This window comes from Lactuca virosa, chromosome 1, assembly GCF_052849685.1.
Source record: "Lactuca virosa cultivar CGN04683 chromosome 1, Lactuca_virosa_CGN04683_v6, whole genome shotgun sequence".
Classification (NCBI taxonomy): domain Eukaryota; kingdom Viridiplantae; phylum Streptophyta; class Magnoliopsida; order Asterales; family Asteraceae; genus Lactuca; species Lactuca virosa.
Genome location: NC_136426.1, coordinates 305,169,039 through 305,186,247, shown reverse-complemented (window position 1 = coordinate 305,186,247; position 17,209 = coordinate 305,169,039).

The window sequence follows — 17,209 nt, the reverse complement described above, 5'->3', positions numbered from 1 at the left end:
TTTTTTGCTAAAGTTTTTGGAGAACCGCAGTCATTAGTGTTCAGATGCGGTTTCCTGGAAGCCTTTGAAAATTTTTGAAAACGAGGGCTTGAGTCATCTGAACTTGAAGATTCAGGGGCTTGAGAGCATTGACCCACTTCAAAGTTCTCTATTGGTAATTCATGATGAATTGTCTGAAGAGTCACAGAGCCTTTTAATGGGGACTGCGGTAAGGATGATTTGACTACCGCAGAGTAAGTCTGAGTTGGGACTTCAGTGGGACTTTTGTGGGACTTTTGTGGTTCATGACTACAGTGCGAGACACTGCAGTCTGAGGGCAGAGATGGGAAGTCCTGTGAGACTTCGGGACTCTCTATGACAATTTCTTCATCAACAACTGATGAGGTCTGAGAATTTGGATAGATTGTGCCACAGATAGGAGTTTGATCACTTGTGTGACCCGAAACCTCAGGCACGATTTCCTCTATGACAAAGTTATTACTTAGATTATGAAGTCTACCGAAGTATGTTCTGATATCTTCGGGAAAGGTCTTGTCATTGACTGGGAAATGAAATTCTCGGTTCGGAGGGACATATAGTCGATCTTTGTTAAACCGGGGTGAGGAATCCTTTGCGGTAGGATATCCATTGGGCCAACCCCAGTTGTATGTATTGTCCACAGTTCCATTATTCACCAAATTTTCAATAGCCTCACTTTCATTGAACAATTTTTCTATTAAAAGATTTAAGCGTACAATCTCACTCTGAGCTAAATCTCTTTGGTTCAAAGCTATCTCTAGTTGTGTTTCACTCAACATTCTTGGATCTTTTTCTAACTCTAGGTCCTTTTCTAACATAGCCATTTTGAGTCTTTTGTTGTCCAATCGTCCTCTTACATGAAGCATATTCGGGGACGCTATGTTCTTCTCATCTAAGGCTTTGTTATAGTCTGTAAGGACGGCAGCACATGTGTCATTAAGATTGTCTATGAAGGTTTGACAGTCATGCATGTTGTAGTTTAGAGTTAGAATCATGAGTTTTACTTATTCGACGATGCTTAGAGTTCCATCCTTAGCCATGTAGCAGTAGTTCTTTTCCAGCTTTGTAGACCCATCATCATCCGCAGTTGCCAGCATGCAGATTTTGCCTTTTCCTTTGACATTGTTGATGGCTTCTTCTTCATCTCCGGATGACCAAACTTGATGGTCTCTTTTGACATGGGCTACGTGTGCCCTAGCTTTTTCCTTTTCTTCCAATTCTTGAGCCATTCTAAGATATAATGCTCTGTCTTTCACTACATTTGCCTTGCAATCTCTTGCAAAATGATTCTCTTTGTTGCACTTGTGACAAATCACAACATCAGTTTTGTCTTCTGAGGGAGTACTAGAGTCAGTGGTTTGAATGAGCTGCGGTGCCTCCTTTGGTTGAGTATTTTGAGATTGCGATGGTGGATGAGAACTTTTGGGATAACGAGAATGCTTATTCTGCGGGTTGAAGTTACGGTTGAATGGAGGTTTGTTGAACTGTTGATTTTTACAAAAAGAAGGAGGTGGTAGCCGGTTGAACTGTTGACTAACAAGAGCAATAGCCTTCTGAAATTATTCTTCATCATCATACTCTGAGTCAGCTTCATATGACTGCGGTGTAGTGTCATACGAGGGAGAGTAGGATTGATTATGTGGCGCTTGTGCTATAAGAGCGAGTGGTCCTCCGAAGTCAGCACAGTCTTTGAGTACGGTGGATTCTTCTGCTTGTAGTTCCCCGTAGAGCTTGTAGAGAGACAAAGAATGAATCTTTCTATCCCCTTGAACTATCATCTTAGCAGTAGTCCAATGTCTTCCCAAACCGTTGAGAAACTGAAGGTTTGTTTCATGGTTACTGCGGATGGTGCCAGCATTTGATAACTTGGTGACTATCAGGTTGAACCTTTTAAAGGAGTCTTCTAAACTTTCGCCAGTATGAGCTTTGAAATTGTTGAACTCATTGAGTTCAGTTGTGAGCTTCTTGTCTTGAGCTTGTTCTGAGCCTTCGTACAAATTCTTGAGAACTTCCCAGATCTCTTTTGCTGATTTGCAGTTTATGATAATGTCGAAGTTGTCAGGAGCAACTCCACAAGAGATTTCATAAAAAGCAACAACATCATTTTCCATTTTATCGAGATCATCTTTGGTGGGACGGTTCATGACTGGTTGTCCTCCTCCTGGTCTAGCTGTGGCGCCATCGGTTTGAACGGGTGTAAGAACAGGGACATGTGGTCCTTCTTCTACGGACCGCCATACATCTTTACCAAGTCTCCTTAAGTATCTTTCCATTCTCTGAGACCAGTGATGATATTCATTTGCCACCAATATTGGGGCTCGATTCGAACCACCAACACTGTTGGAAACATTCAGAGATAATGCTTGTGCCATTTTTCCTTGTTTTTTTTTGAAGTTTTTTTTTAAGAAATGAGCTTCAGTGGTAGAGAAGGCCCTTTCAAAATGATAGTTTTGTTTTCAAAAACAACCATTATGGCTCTGATACCAATTGTTGAGAGAAAAACTTGAGACACACTTGAACAAACGTTAGAACAAGTACAATTGCGAAATAGTTTATCTCAAAGGATCTAAAAGCTCAACAATAATAATAAGTTAACGAGTTAGATAGTTAGAGAGTTAGTTGCGGAAATGTAATGAAATATAAATGACAGCAGGTGATATATCAAGTATACACATAAGTTGATTCATAACATGGAATGCATTCAGACCAAGTTAGTAAGTGAGATCGAACTTAGTGATTAAGTGACGAATGACTTGCTCCGAAGAGTAATAATATTCAGTAATGTTCTAGTGAACTTTGAGAGAAAGGAGAGATTTAAGGTGCGTAATCAGATAGAGATGAGAGATATATTTGATAGCATAGAAGTTGTGATAGATTGTACAAGATGTAGAAACTATATTGAATAACAAAGATTGAGCTCTATATATAGAGACTCAGGAGTTACATGGATCAAATCTCTAAGAGTAGCCATGCAAGGCATACTGGACAATAGAGAGTATTACAATAAAAGTAAAGTAATATAGTAAGTAAGAGTGATTGCGGTTGATGATGACTTCGGGTGCGGTTGCTGAAGGAGGTCTGACTGCGGATTCTTGAGGGCTGCGGTAGCTGAAGTTCAAGAGGGTCACTTTTATGATTCTACAACTTTTGAGGCCCTTAGATGAGTTTGCGGCCACCAAGAACAAGTGTGTGTTCTTGGTGTTCTTAGTGAAAGATGAAGATCTAGCAAAAAGTCGATTTCCATGGATGAAATCAAAGGGTGATTCATGAGTAAGAAGGATAACATCAACTAGAGGGAAGAATCACTTACTTTTTGGAAGATCGGGAATGAAAATCTCGATGATAATTGAGAGAGAATGGAAGTGTTCTTGAGTTGAAAGTGTGAGAATGAAGGAAAAGTGAAGGAATGGAGACTTTAAGTGGGAGTTTACGGCCAGCCTTGAGTTTACGGCCGTAAACTCATGTCTCTTGGCCGTGAACTCCTTTTTGGTGGTCTTAAGGCTTGAATGTTGCACAGTGTCTCTAGAAGGTACATTCTAACACTCATTCCTTAAGTGTACTAGGCTTAAAACCCAATAGAATGACCCTTAACAAGGCTAGAAGGCAATAATTTTTCGGGTTGTCACATCATCCCCCCGTTAGATGGAATTTCATCCCGAAATTAGCTTTCTTACCAGTACTACTGGGGTTGCGCTCCTCTGATTGGCAGAATACCCACTCGTAGACCTGGCACTTTGCCTTACTGTTCATGATAGGATTCATACTTGGTCCATCTATCATTACCTCGTGTATACAAGTCGTATATAATTAGGATTAGTTAGACGGTCGAATGTGCGTCTCTGCCCCAAGTCCACAACCAAACAAGGAACAAGAGATAGGGCGGAAACACACATACTAGATTTGCGTAATCATAATCATATACTACCCTTGTGTATACACTTAATAGTGATAGGTGGGTTGTATTCATCCTTTGCCTCAGTGCTTGAACTTGGTCTGCTGGACGAGTGGTATTTTGGAAAGGTCTGCGGACATACAACGGCAAGGCTTCGGAGGACAAAGTACTGTTCGCAAGAGTACTTCGGGGTTTAGAATACAAAAGACAAAACTGAGGTTTAGGTCGGACTATCGTTACGAATGACAAAGGTTTCGTGAACTTGACGGTCGAGGCGATAGGAACATACGAACTTAGTATGGTGAGGACCACGCCAACTCATGACGAATGATAGTAATGGACTCTTTACTGAATAAATTTTTGGCCGATTTGAAAGAAACGTTTGTTATACGACGATGTACTTCCCTAGTGTGCTCGAAAATGTACCCTTTGTAAATGTTCTAGTGCCTTCTGTTTTCCTCTTGTTGTTAACATTTTTATGTGTCGTACCGTGATGTGCGCATACATACCGCAAAAGTGCTTTGTTATCTAGAATTGATATTTAAACTACGATCCTCCTTGGTACCACTATGATCGCCTGGAATATACAAGTTATGAATAATTAAGATGAATTGGACGATCGATTGAGTTATTCTGCCTCAAATCCACAACCAAACAAGGAACAGGAATTAAGGCGGAATCACTCACTCTATGTCTGCAATATCTTAGCTATGCACAACCCTAATGTACACACTAAGCCATCATAGCTTCTCTGAATGGATCATTTAGTTCTCTTGAATATTGTGACTTGTTTCTATTAGTGAGTTATTTTAATTACTTTTAAGTGTTTTCCCCAAGTTTTAATCTTATATAAATATAAATTATTTTTTTTTCAAAGTAATTACTATTTCGAATACGTACCGCTGCTTTATGGCGACTCCGAGGTCGTTTCTCCTACGGTGATCATCAGAATTCGTCCATCCGCTCCTGAGTTCTTTGTTATCGGGCAGTCCTCCTGGTAGTGTCCAGTCTCACCACAGCTATAGCAGGCTTGGTTTTCTTCAGCTCCAGGGACTTGGGAGATCGGAAACGGATTGTGTGTCCCTTTCTATGGCAGTTTAGACACTGCATTTCCTGGCATACTCCGGTGTGGTGATAGTTGCACTTTCCACACTTCGGGAGGGTTCCAGCATATCGACTGGCAGGTGCTGGAATAGCAGGTGTTGTGGCGGCGTACATAGTACTCGTTAGTTCCTCATGCGGGGGTTCCTGTGTTGTTCGCTTCTTCTTCCTCTTGTTCCCCGACTTCTGTTTATAGTACTTTCCCTTTGATGGCTCAGGAACGAGGACTTCCACACCATGGCGGACTCCGTTGTCGATGAGTCGCTGAGCCAGGCGTTTAGCACTATCGAATGTGGCTGGCTTAGAAGACAGTACATCTCCTTGGATCGGGGCGGTTAGACCCCAGATGTATCTTTCTATCTACTTGCTCTCCGGGTTAACCATCCCGGGGCATAGTGTTGCTAGGTCGCTGAACCGGTCAGTGTAGGCCACTATGTCTGAGCCGACCATTGTGAGCTCCCATAGTTCCTGTTCCAGCTTTTGAACATCGCCCAAAGGGCAGTATTCTTCCAGCATTAACTCTTTTAGGTTCTCCCAACCTATTGAGTTAGCCATTGATAGGGTCAGTGACTTAACATGGCTATTCCACCATGTTAGGGCTCTGTCAAAGAAGGTGCAGGAAGCAAACTTCACTTTGCTCCCTTCAGGACACGAACAGATTTCGAAGACCAAATCTGTTTTCTCGAACCATCGCATCAGGGCGATGACTCCACCATTTCCATCGAAGGAATTTGGTTTGCAGTTCATGAAGTCTTTATGCGAACACTCCCTTGGGTGTTCGTGAGTAACTCTGGGGTTGGTTAAGTGGGTACCGCTACCAGATCTGAGGGTACCACTTTCACCGAAATGAGCTAGAGCAATTTCCACTGCGGAGGATATCACTGCTTGGAGAGCAGCAAGATCGAATTGTGGCGTTGGAGTTGGAGTTATAGGAGTAGCGCGTCTGTTTGATCTGCGAGGAGGCATCTTTGCTAAAAGAATACAAAGATGAGACGGAATAAGTCTAAAGCAGTCGACATAAGCCGAAAGCTGAAAAGACAAGTTTATCCTAGTTCTGAGTGTATCGGGTCCTGACTTCCACAGGGTTCTGGAAACAATTCATAAAAGAGTCTATACCTAATAAACTTTATGAATTTGGAATGGCTATTCTCCAATGAATATTTGTTACCTGAATAACTGTTACCAGCTGCGTGTAAGAAAATAATCATAACACATAATGTGAGCAGTGTTTCCACTAACTCATTAAGTTAAACAAGATTATTATTTATTACTGTGACGCATAAGACGTTTTGGTTACTTCGGTTGATCCTTCTTTGAAAACTTCTCATGAACTTGCTCTTGTTCCTCCTGGACTCTTCTGTTGTCCACTATGAGCAAGTGGTTACATCTATCTGGGTTTGTCGTGCAAGATTGGGAGTGTCTAAAGAATCTATGAGATTTAAGTGAAACATTATGGGGTGATCCTTACAGAGTCCTCCTATAATTGCACAATGTATACAAGTTGTATATAATTCAAGATTAAATAGTCCTTCGAATAAGTGATCCTACTCCAAAACCACAACCAAAGAAGGAACAGGTAGTGAAGCGTAGATCACAAATTCTAAGTCTATAAAATCTCAATTATATATAACCTTGGGAGTATACACTGCAATATTATAGACCTGTCCATAAGGGTCTTTTAAGTTATCACATAAGTTATTTATATGGTGCCTAAGATACTCCTATAGTATTTTAATGTAATGAACTTGGTATGTTTTAAACTTGTTATCGCGTTATAGTATCATAGAATACTCCTATAGTATTCTAACTCTAAGTACTTGATCTAGTATTCTCTTGACTAGTATTAGGTCAGTTTTAAGACCGTTGCAACACCACATCACTCCCAAACACATGTCGGTCACATCTCGAATGAATATAGTTGATCAGGCTATATTGATTCTAGCAATGATTACATAACTGTCCAAGTTTGACCATAGTGTTCAACCTTTAACTTCTTCTGTTCTGTTCTTCTCGTGATACTTGTTCTAGTATGTATATTTATATAAGCACGTATGTATACTTTTATAAGGTATCATTATATATTTAAAATATATTATTATCCAGAGCACTTCGGCCCCATTGTATTTATAGTTGTATATCTTTTATCGGTTGATATACTTAGTTCACTATAAACAAGGCTCTGATACCAATCTGTCACAATCCAAAACCAAAACGGCGGAAACGTTCTGGGGTGGAGGACGTCATGTTTAGTATCACAAGACATGCATCATAGTAAGCAAAGTAATAAACAACCATTTCATTAGAAAGAAAGTGTTTACAAAGTATGTGATTCACATAATATAGAATACATAGCAAATAACAAAAAGACACGAAGCTATACTGCTCCATCTTCTGAATCCCAGTGCGCGAACCTGTCTACTGGTCTCCTGAGAATACAAGTTATTTTGAAAGCGTAGATCAGCATTTAAGCTGGTGAGTTCATAAGATTTTAGTGATGTAAGTAAGTTGTGAGAAAGTTGTAGAAAGTTATAGTAAGTTGTAGTAAGTTCTGTTTAGAAAAGTTTGCATGTTCCTCCAGGAAATCCTATATTTCCTGCTTTGATGAAAGATAAGTAAAAATGACTCTATAGTCCTTTCTATGAGTATGAAATGAATACAAGTTATATAAAACCTAGAGTAAACAAACAATCGGTTGTGTGTATCTGCCCTAAGCCCACAACCAAACAAGGAACAGGAAATGAGGCGGAAGACACACATCCCATTGTTTGTTAGGTCATCGTTGTATATAACCCCGGCGTATTCACTTGGTACTCACGGAGTTAACTGTAATTGTTCCTTTAGTTTGATGAAAAGATTCCTTAAGAAAACCCTTATTTCTTATAATAAAATGGTAACCATAGTAGTTCCTTCTATAATCACTTAGTTTATACTAGCTATATATAATCTAATATCGAACAGATAGTTAATTGTGTGAATATGCCCTAAGCCCACAACCAAACAAGGAACAGGAAATGAGGCGGAAAGCACCATCCAACTACTTATCGGATATTAATTATATATAACCTTGATGTATAAACTAAGGTATTATAGAATTAACCACCTAAGGTCTTTTAAGTTATATTGGTTTAATAAAAATGGATTAAACCCTTTACTGGTAAGTTTCTAGTTTTGAATACCAAAAGTTCTTTATTTGAGAAGTATGTTTTGTACTAGAAAACGATGCATTGAATTAGTGTCCTATGACCTGGACCATACCTGGTACCCCTTATGATTACTTGGTGTATACGGAACATATATATATAGCTAAGATCGGATAGATAGTAGGTTGGGTGAATCTGCTCTAAGCCCATAACCAAACAAGGAACAGAAAATGAAACGGAAGGCACACATCCTACTACTTGTCGGATCCGATTAATATATATCCCTGAATGCAGACACTAAGGAATCATAAAGTTAGCATTACTAGACTCGACTGTTCTGTTTGACGTTTGTAAAATGTAGGTTTTCCCTAGTTTATAACTATCTTGACTCGAAAATAGTTTGCATTAACTTTCAAGTGGAACTATCACAAAATGAAAGTATTTGGAAAATATAAGTACTCGGTTGTCTTATGAACTGACATTTTGTAGTACTGATTACCTTAAAACATGTTTTTTTAATTAAGGTCATTGTGTGATGAATAGTCCCCATACTATACGCTCTCCCTGCAAGAGATTCTCGGAACCAAACACAACTTCAACAAACCAGTTGTTGAGCCGTGAAGTAGGCTCACATTTAAGTTATATGATCATGTATACCCAATTTTACTATTACTTTTTGTTTAGAACAATGAGTCAGTGATTCATTGGTATAATTAGATCATGTAGTTGTTCTATGCTACAACATCTTAGTATGTTCATTCTGTTATAGTATCTTAGTATGTTCTTTCTGTTATCATGTATTGTATCTACCTCCTTGTTTCTCTTTATGTTATCGTGTATTGTATCTACCTCCCTGTTTCTCTTTATCTTATCGTGTATTGTATCTACCTCCTTATTTCTCCTTATAGTATGTTCTAGCATCTAGTATGAACTGAACCTCTAAACTATACCCCTTATAGTTTACTAGTATTTTACTTGAACTGTTATTGAAAAAACACATTTTACTACTAAGTTATGCTTGTACTTTAAAAACGTAGTTTTGTTAAACTATAAAGTAACATAACTTTAAAAGAGTTTTTGAAATGTTTTGATCACTTATAAAAGACATAAGCAATCTTTTGAAAAATGTTTATAACAAACAATTACACAATTATCATTGTGTTCAACTTGTATTCCCCCCTTAAAAGCATTTAAAACAGTTAAAAGATTCATTATAGGGGTATGAACTCACCTTATGTGGGTGATTCAAACGAATATGTGCGTAAGGATGAGAAGTTTCACGAATGAAGTCCCGAGACACAAATGAGTCGTAAATAACATATATGTCATGTATTGGAATGAATATAGTGTTTATAAGCAAATATATGAAAGGAAACACCCCTAGGGACTTGGACTAAGTGATGGAATCACATGTGATTTATCAAAGGGATGTTTAAGGCCATCATTTGGTGTTTACGGCCATGGGTTTACGACCATGGAGCTTTGGGCCGTAAGCTCATGGTAAAAGGTGCATAAGAGGGTGTTTGAATGATAGGGAAGCTTGAGGGACTATTTCTCTACAAGAGGATGAGCAAAACCAACTTTCTAGGAGGAGTGGAGGTGTTTACGGCCACACCAAAAGTGTATGGCCGTAAACTCTCCAAATGGTGTCTTTTTGGGTCTTAAAGGCAACGGGTTTCAAAGTTTCAAGTGTTCAAATGGTTAGCAAGTGTCTAGATATGTTTAGGGCTTAATTCTTGACCATTATTAGGGTTTACGACCAAGGGAGATTGCTCTTGACCGTAAACTCTCATTGATGATGAGATTGGTGATGTTTCAAGGCTAGGATCTAGTGTCTAACATGGCTAACTAGAAGATAGATGGAATACTCACACTTTTGAGGCCCTTAGATGAGTTTGCGGCCACCAAGAACAAGTGTGTGTTCTTGGTGAAAGATGAAGATCTAGCAAAAAGTCGATTTCCATGGATGAAATCAAAGGGTGATTCATGAGTAAGAAGGATAACATCAACTAGAGGGAAGAATCACTTACTTTTTGGAAGATCAGGAATGAAAATCTCGATGATACTTGAGAGAGAATGGAAGTGTTCTTGAGTTGAAAGTGTGACAATGAAGGAATGGAGACTTTAAGGGGGAGTTTACGGCCAGCCTTGAGTTTACGGCAGTAAACTCATGTGTCTTGGTTGTGAACTCCTTTTTGGTGGTCTTAAGGCTTGAATGTTGCACAGTGTCTCTAGCAGGTACATTATAACACTCATTCCTTAAGTGTACTAGGCTTAAAACCCAATAGAATGACCCTTAACAAGGCTAGAAGGCAATAATTTTTCGGGTTGTCACAGAAATGTTGTATGGGAGGAGGTGCAGGACCCCGGTTTGTGTTGGATAAGGTGTTTAAGTCCATAACTTTATTTGGTATATACTTGACCCGACCCGGCATGGTCCATTTGGGTTGCCCTTCACCCGAACTATTTGTATGGATAATCCTTTGAGAATTGTATGTTTATGATTTATTAATATATTATAAGTAATAATATATTAATATGAAATCATATTATTGAATTAGTATTGATCTTAAATTAATTCAGAATTAATTTGGTGATCAAAAAGGTGACTAATAAAATATGGGCTCTTCTATTTGTATAGTGTGAGCTAATACTCATTTGGAATGGGCTAGGCTCGCATGGGAGTCCATGGATAGTCTATGGAGCTTTTAACCCATGGATCCTTGGAAAGGAAGAGTCATGGGTATTAGGGTTTACATGGAATGTAACCCTAATCCTCCACACTATATAAAGGAGTCCTTGGCACTTGATTTGTCACTAGTTGTGTGTGAGAAAGGAGGTAGCCGAATTCTAGAGTGTGCACATACATTCTCATAGTTTTCCAAAGTTTGTGGTGATTTGTGACTTCCATTTGAGGCATCCACATTATTGGTGCTAGGCTCTCAAACTCCAAGGAAGCAACCGCCACTAAAAGGTATGTAATTCTTCTAGCATTTTATGATTCAAGTTCCCCATGTCATGCTAGTTAGGATGTAAACCTTGGAAATTTATTATTTGCATGTATCTTAGAGAAAAAATAGATCCAAGGTTTCTAGGGTTGCATGTACTTCTTAGGAGTGTTATAATGCTCAAAACCATTCAGAGGTATCAGAGCCTACGCTTGTTTTCTTGATACTTGATGCAAATTGTTGAAAAAACACAAGATTTATGCATTCTGCCGAGTCAACTCGCCGAGTCCATGGGGGGACTCGACGAGTACATGTGTTATTTCATCCTACTTGTCGGGTAGGTTCTTGCACTCGACGAGTAGGAGGCCCTGAATGCAGATTTTCGAGTTTTGCTACTGGAAATGGACTAGAAACATTACCCTAAACTGTTTTGGTCTTATAAAACTTGTTTAAATGGTGTAATGATTATGCTAATCCATTTACAATGGCTATTATCAAATTTTCAAGTTTTGTATGTGTTATTTATGATTCTTGAAATTGTTGATATGAATATTCATACACTTATGAGTTTAGAAGATCATAGGAATTATTTGCAAAAAAAAAATTTAGTTAATTCTTGATCATTATGTGTTCTAATGGAATCCATAATTTCTCCTCAAGTTGTGGATTACCAAAAGTCATTCTTTTAAAATCCATCAATGAACACATAGGTTACATAAAATGAAGAGTCATCATTTTAATAAACTAATAACTCATAAGTTATGAAAGTTGAAAAGTTTTAAAAGTTACAAAACTTGCCCTCAAGTTTTGGAACATGTAAAGTCACTTTAGAAAACTTTAGTTCCAACCCCTAGAATTTTAAAAGTTAAATTCAACCCTTATAGTTTATAATATTATAAGTTAATAATATATATATATATATATATATATATATATATATATATATAAGATCAAGTCGTTTTTTAGTTAGTAGGGGGTATAAGGTTGTTGCCTATAAAATGGAAGCTTAATGGGTGTCCACTCTCACCCACCGCTTCCTTGACTGGTGGAGCGTGTGTGGTTAACTGGCACACTAACTTGGATTTAACAAGGTTGGCAAAGGGTGGCTTAAGGTTTATCATAGATCGGTGGAGCGTGTGTGGTTAACCGGCACATCAATTAGGTGATAAACATTAAGAGTACCAAGTAAATTTGCATGGTTATTCACACCTTGTTTTGTGATCCTCGGCATCCCAGTCACAAAACTTGAAGGGAACAATCGAGATTGAAACATTCCATTGAAAAGTTCCATGAATCTCAAAAGAATCTAGGAGTTTCAAGAACCAATTAAAACCTAATAATTCATTTTGTTTTCATGGTGGAAATTGGTGAATCGTCATTCACCTACCTTCAAATACTTTATAGCTTGGATTACGGCATCCCTCTTATAAGTTATAAAATATTGTGTTGGGTCCTAGCCTTAATATTACATTTGGGTGTATTATTAAGGCCTATCTTTATATATAATCTAAACTTGTGTTTCTTATTTTTCAGATGTCTTCCAACAATGTTGCTTCTGGCTCAAACCCTACCGGCTCCTTCTCTCTCATGAACCTTTGTGGGAGAGTCATCTTTGATGGGACTAATTTCAATGACTAGATTAGAAACATAAGGATGGTTACTCGCTATGAGGACAAGGAATATGTCCTCGACAAGGAGCTGAAGGATCTTGATGAGTCTACTGCTACTCCCGAGGAGATCACTGACTTCAGGGCACATAAGAGAGATGCTACCAAAGTGGCATGTATCATGTTGGCTACTATGTCAGTCGAGCTCCAAAAGTCCTATGAGGACTTTTATCCTTTTGAGATGCACCAGGATCTAATGGAAAGATACCATCAGAGTGCTCGTCAAGAGCGATATGAAATAATCTCCTCCATGATAACAACCCGAATGAAGGATGGTGAACCCATCACGGGTCACATGCAGAAAATGCAAAGATTCATGGACCGTTTGATGAAGTTGAATGTGAACTTCTCCGAGGAGTTGGCGACTGATATCATTTTGCACTCCTTACCTTCTTGTTATGATCAATTTCGAATGACCTACCACATGAACAAGGAGGAAGTTACACTCAGCAAGCTTCAATGACTTTTGAAGACCGCGGAAAGTGGTCTTAAAGGTAAATCGGTTGTTACTACTCCTACTCCTACCGTCGCCCCTGCTCTGGCTATTGGGAAAGGTAAAGGGAAGAAGAGGAAGAGCCCTTCGAAGGGTACCAAGGGAAAGTCTCTTGATGACTCCTCTTCAAGTAGAACCAAAGGTGGTTCTGTCACTCCTTCTACCAACCCTAAAGAGGCTGAATGTTTCTTTTTCCATGAAAAGGCGTACTGGAAGCGAAACTGCCCAAAGTACTTGCAAGATGTTAAGGATGGGAAAGTGAAAGCCAACCATGCAGGTATTTACACTATATTGTCTAATAACTCATCATATTCTAATTCTTGGGTCCTTGATACAGGTTGTGGTATTCACATATGTTCTGATTTGCAGGGACTAAGAAGAAGTGAGAATGTGGAGCATGAGAAGATAAACTTGATCATGCGGAATAGGAAAGTTACACTTGTCACCAAGATAGGAGTTTATTCTTTGTTGCTAAGTGGTGGGTTAGTATTAAATTTGAATAAATGTTGTTACTCGTCTGAATTGGCGATAATGAATGTGTTCTGATTTCCTTTCATGGTTTGTACAAACAAGGGTTTACCTTTTCATTTGATAATGAATGTGGTGGTATTAATGCTTTCTTTAATAATGTTCTTTATTTTAAAGCATTACCTTTTGATTGTGTATATGAAACTGTGTCGATTGTAGATAACCTAGGAAATAATGTGTTGTGTATTGATTCTTCCACTAGTTTGGATAAAGCATCATTATGGAATTGTCGTCTTGGACATGTGAGCAAGAAATGCATAGGCCAACTCCAAAAGGATGGAGTCTTGGAGTTATTTGACCTAAAGTTAGATGATGGTTGTGAATCTTGTTTACTTGGAAAAATGACAAAGTCACCCTTCACTGATACTTGTGCTAGGGGTGAAGGTTTGTTGGATCTTGTACATACTGATGTGTGTGGACCCTTCAGAACTGCCACAAGGGATGCTAACCACTTCTATGTGACTTTTACTAATGACTATAGTAGATATGGATATGTCTACTTAATCAAGCATAATTCAGAAACCTTTGAAAACTTCAAAGAGTTTAAACAGGAAGTGGAGAATCAGCTGGGCAAGAACATTAAGATGCTTCGATCTGATCGAGGTGGTCAGTATCTTAGTACAGAGTTCTTTGACTATCTTAAGGAATGTGGGGTTGTCTCACAATTGACACCTCCCAGAACACCACAGCTTAATGGTGTGGCGGAGAGGCGTAATCGGACCTTGTTGGACATTGTTCGTTCCATGATGAGTCGAGCTTCGCTACCAATCTCATTTTGGGGGTATGCCTTAGAGACTGCCGCCCATATCCTTAATCTAGTCCTTACCAAAAAGGTTGCCAAAACACCTCACGATATGTGGACTGGGAAAGTTCCCAATTTATACCACATCAAGATTTGGGGTTGCGAGGCTTTCGTGAGGCGTGAGACTCACGACAAGCTCGAACCTCGAAGTGAGAGGTGTATTTTCATCGGCTACCCACATAAATCCTTTGGTTACCTCTTCTATAGACCCAGTGAGAATGTGGTCTTTGTATCAAGGAGAGGGGTCTTTCGAGAGAGAGAATTTATAAGCCAAGGAAACTGTGGGAGGCAAATTGACCTTGAAGAAATTCAAGAGTCAAGTGGTGAAGGAACCTCAAACCCTAGAAATCAACCTGAGGAGGAAACTCATGTTGTTCCAACTGACGAGTCTGTACCTCTTAAGCGTTCCACTAGAGTTAGGAATGCACCTGAGCATTACTATGGTTTCCATATTACTGCAGAAGGTGATACATTTATCAGTGATAGTACACTGGTAAATTTGGATGAACCTAACAGCTATAGGGAAGCCATGGTAGGCCCCAAGTCTGCTAAATGGAAAGAGGCTATGGACAGCGAGATTCAGTCCATGTATGACAATCAAGTTTGGAACTTGGTTAACAATGTATCGGGCCGTAAGACAGTCGGGTGCAAGTGGATCTTCAAGAAGAAGACTGACATGGATGGAAAGGTACACACTTATAAGGCGCGACTGGTTGCGAAGGGTTTTACTCAAACTCAGGGTATTGATTATGATGAAACCTTCTCACCAGTAGTGAAGATTAAGTCTATTAGGGTTATGCTAGCCATTCCTGCATTTCATGATTATGAAATATGGCAGATGGATGTCAAAACCGCTTTCCTTAATCGAAAGTTGGCTGAGGATGTTTACAGGAGTCAGCCAGAGGGTTTTGTCAATGCAAAGTAACCTAATAGAGTGTGCAAGCTTGAGAAATCCATTTATGGATTAAAACAAGCATCTCGCAGCTGGAATCTTTGTTTTGATGAGAAAGTCAAAGAGTTTGGTTTTTCGAGAAGCGAAGATGAATCATGTGTATATGTCAGAGCTAGTGGGAGTATAGTTAACTTTTTGGTGTTGTATGTGGATGACATACTACTCATAGGAAATAACATACCAACCTTGCAGGAGGTTAAGTCCTAGCTTGGGAAGTGTTTTGCTATGAAGGACCTTGGGGAAGCTACCTATATCCTAGGGATAAGGATATTGAGAGAAAAGAGTAAAAGACTAATTGGACTTAGTCAAAGCACCTATGTGGATAAAGTGTTGAAAAGGTTCAACATGCAGAATTCCAATAAAGGTGACTTACCTATCCAGCATAATGCCAAACTGAGCAAGGCTCAGACCCGAGTACAGAGGCTGAGATGGCTGAGATGAGTCGATTACCATATACTTCCGTTGTTGGCTCGATCTTGTATGCTATGACTTGTACTCGACCTGATGTGGCCTTTACTTTGAGCATGGTCAGCAGACATCAGGGGAACCCTGGCAAGGCTCACTGGACTGCGGTAAAGAACATTCTCAAGTACATGCGAAGGACTAAGGACTGGGTCCTTACCCTTGGTGGGAGTGATGACTTGAGAGTAGTGGGGTATAGTGAAGCTAGCTTTCAGACTGATAGGGATAATTTCCGCTCTCAGTCGGGTTGGGTCTTTACCATGAATGGAGGAGATAGTGGCTGATTCAACTTGCGAATCAGAGTACATAGCAGCAAGTGAGGCGGAGAAGGAGGCGATTTGGCTAAGGAACTTCATCGGAGACCTTGGAGTTGTACCAGCTATAAACGAGCCTATGGAGATTTTCTGTGACAGCAATAGTGCGGTTACCTTAGCCAAGGAACCGAGAGATCATGGAAGATCCAAACACATTGACAGAAAATACCACTTCATAAGACACAAGATAGAAGAAGGACTCCTCGTGGCAAAGAGGTTATCGTCAGAAGAGAACACTGCAGATCCCTTCACGAAGGGACTGGCTAGGGTTAGGTATTTGCAGCATGCAAGGCACATCAGGCTGAGGGACGATATTAGTTTTACAGATTAGATTGTCATTTCTGAAACTTGTAAAATGTAATCAACATTTGATGATGAATAAAAGTTGTTGTTTATTTATGAGTAAGGTGTTGCTATCTTTTGTCAATTATTTATGAGTAAGGTGTTTCAGTCGGTCATACATCGGAAGTAGGTATGAATTAAGACGGTCATGAATTGGGCTTGTAGATGTCTAAGGTGTTGGACATAGTAAAGAGTTACTACAACATTCATGAGTTCTCATAAGTTCTGAGTATTGGATTAAACCCACGCTCACTTGTATCACTTCATGGAATTTATCTCGAGTGATCGTGAGACGATAATATCATATAAGTCTTCAAACCTAGAGATATAAGTTGTTGCCTATGAGTTGGTTATGCATTGATTGCACGAAAACACATCAGTAACTTGATGTCATAAAATGTGGCTTTGTGTATGATTCAACAAGTAGTAGAACAAGCATATGAGTCGAAGTTTATCTGTTCCTTTTAGTCCTTGGAGGATTAAAAGCGATATCTGGGGCCCTCGATAATTTTGTTCTGACCTATGTATCGGGCCCGGTCAGAACCTAATT